This window comes from Phragmites australis, chromosome 21, assembly GCF_958298935.1.
Source record: "Phragmites australis chromosome 21, lpPhrAust1.1, whole genome shotgun sequence".
Lineage (NCBI taxonomy): Eukaryota > Viridiplantae > Streptophyta > Magnoliopsida > Poales > Poaceae > Phragmites > Phragmites australis.
In genome coordinates, this window is record NC_084941.1 from 17,651,771 (window position 1) to 17,654,745 (window position 2,975).

Here is a 2,975-nt window from a genome sequence, read left to right on the forward strand (position 1 = left end):
TCTTACGTGTCCGGGCCATCTACAATCATTTTAAAAGTAAGGGGAGTCAGCAGCATGGTTTTAAATAGGATCAGCAAGGAAAGTATAAAATAAGACGGAGCAGAGTTTTCAAAATTAGTTTGCTTTAGCAAAATAGTCCTTAGAAACTCGTCCATTCTAACTAGGCTTGCAACCTACGGTCAACACGGCTCCGATACCACCTCTGTTACACCCGGTTTTAGAAAGGGACAAAATCATATGTAAACCACATGTATGCCAGGATCAAGTTTCATACATGCAACGACTTCATCAGTGTATCACACACAGTGTCATTATTACAATGTTTTAACTAGAATAAATAATGAGACCAAAAAGTCTTAAACAAAAGCACACAACGATACTCCGCGAAACTCCAACTTCCACAGACATTTGACCAGTGGAAACGCCAACCTAGCAGTCTTTATCTTCATCAATGAAGAAATCTCGATCTCCTTCAATGTCTGAGCAGCGCTTGAACGACATTTAGGGTAAAAACAACAAGTGTGAGTACAACTAGTACTCCGCAAGTGTGGGAAGATAAAATGCTATGCAAGCTTAAACAAGGAACATGCTATAATAGTTAAAGTTTTGCATAAAAGCCAACTATACTAATGAAGTATTATGAAAGCATCCTACTTATCTAGGTGAATCATTATTAGATCTCCAATTCCTAGAACCATCTTCACAGTTTTTCCCTCCACCTGAATTCCCACATCATGCTCCCAATAGACCAAAACAACCCAAACCCATTTGGCTAATCATGTGAGGATCCAAGTCTCTCATAACCGTGAGCACAGCTGTTATAACAGTTTTACACTCTGCAGACGTTATCCAGCTTTCCCCACAATTCGAGATTTTCCTTGTTGCCATGTCCGTGAAACACTTAACACACTCCAGTGGTGTGTTGCCCAAAAAGTCACTACAAAGCCGTTACAAAGTTTCATCCAGTATGTGCATGCCCACTAGGTTTCACTGCCGTCAAAGTGGCATTCACACCACCCAGAAGCCCCCTTTTGCTCCTTGTAGCTCCAGGAAGTTTTCACCCTTCCCTTCCACTACACATCTCATACCACTAACCAAATGGTTCTGGCCTTTGCCGTCCCCACACATTCACTCTTCTGTTTGGCACGCACAAAACTGGAATCCATTAATTAATAGGCTAGGCTTGTCCCATACCAGGTCTCGTGGTTGGTACGATATTTCTTGGGTTCTCGCTCCACGAACCGATCCTTACTTAGGTTACTTGAGCAAAGACTAAACCAACATCATAACTTCATCATCACTAACCCAACTTTGCTCAAGGCCTAAGGTTCCATGTTGCTATTGCCATCATTAATATTCCCAACTCATAATTGCATTAATTAGTTAATCATATTTAACCCTTAGCCCTTCAATCCCCTTGTGCGAAGCTAAGCATGACTACCCATCATATCCTCTACTATCAACATGGCGACAAGGAATTATATGGAACAGGATCTATAAATACATAGGATTCAGGATTAACAGCATGCATGTTTGAAAAGAACGCATTTTAAATAAACTGGGATCAAAATGTTCAAGGACACTTGCCTCTCCCAACTTGCTGCTTAGACTCTTTAAAAACTTGGTCCTCAAGGTTCTCGAACTGCTCTTCGTTTGCTTTTGACATGCACCGGAAAAACATACAACAAAACCAACTAAGAACAGTACACCACACAATAGCTAACATCTATGAAAAAGGTACTGCAAGATAGTACATGTCACTACGAACACGTGAGCGCAAAAATCATCTAAATCGGAGCTAAAACAAGAAAGTTATGCTATAAATAAGATTAGGGTTACATCTGAAAATAAAAAGGGCTTAGTTTAAATAAAAACAGAGAGGTTAAGGGCCTTTTTGCAAAAATTGAGGGACTTATTGTAATTAAGAAAAAGTTAGGGACTATTCTGCATAACTATAAGGGCTTTTATTTAAATATAAGAAAGTCCAGGGGCTTATTTGCAAAACTATCATTACTCCCGAATTAAATCAAATAGGAAAATATGACTGGAAAAATGTGTGCTGACATGCCACTGCCACGTGGGCTAAATTGATGAGGTGGCTGGCTTATGTAAGCGATGACATGACCTGATTTGCTGACTAGGATTATGTGGCCACGTGGCAGCAGATGATTGGACACCGAAGGGGTATGTGAAGCTTTTAATCACGGCCATCCAAAACAGATCTAACGGCTGTTGGCGAGGGTGGGGGCTTTAGTTGACCGGCGCCAAAGATGAATGCGGCGGCGGATAGCTCGGTGGGGCGGCGCTATCGCCGGAGAGGTGGCGATCCTCGTCACTGGGCACGGGGGTCAACGGCGAGCGGCGGCGGAGAGAGAATAGAGCATAGGGAATCCGTTTAGGCATGTACCGTCGACGGCGCGGCTCGGGTGATGTGCGCCGGCGGGGTAGACGTAGGTGAGACTCGGGTGGCGTCAGGGAGGGAGTTCCGGTGGCCAAAACTCATCGGTGAAGGCAGCAACGGGCGCAATAGATGTTGGAGATGATCAAGCGCGGCTCAGCTACGGCAAAGGGGCGTCGGAACGGTGGCGGCGAAGCTTGGGGTGGCTCGGCTATGGCGGCGACGGAAAGGCTTGAGCTGGCGCAATTTTTAGATGGGAAAAATCGAGGGGGGTCCGGGCTTTATATAGGCGGGGGAAGGGATAAGGTCATGCAGTTTGGGTTTGGCTCGCTTTGGTTGGGAAACGGGCACGGGAGAGCGGTGAACGGTGTCGGCTTCGACTCGGACACGGGCGGAGTCCTGCTCGCGCGGGAGAAAGAAGAAGGCGTAGGGCCCACCTGGCGATGTCTGCGGAGGGAAAACGGTTTTCGGCCGGGCGCCACTGGGAGGAGCGGCTCGGCGCCGCTGGGCCGTGGCCTTCGGCCGGCCCAAGCGGGCAGGCAGGAGGTGAGGGAAGGAGGGAGCGGGCTGGCCTGGG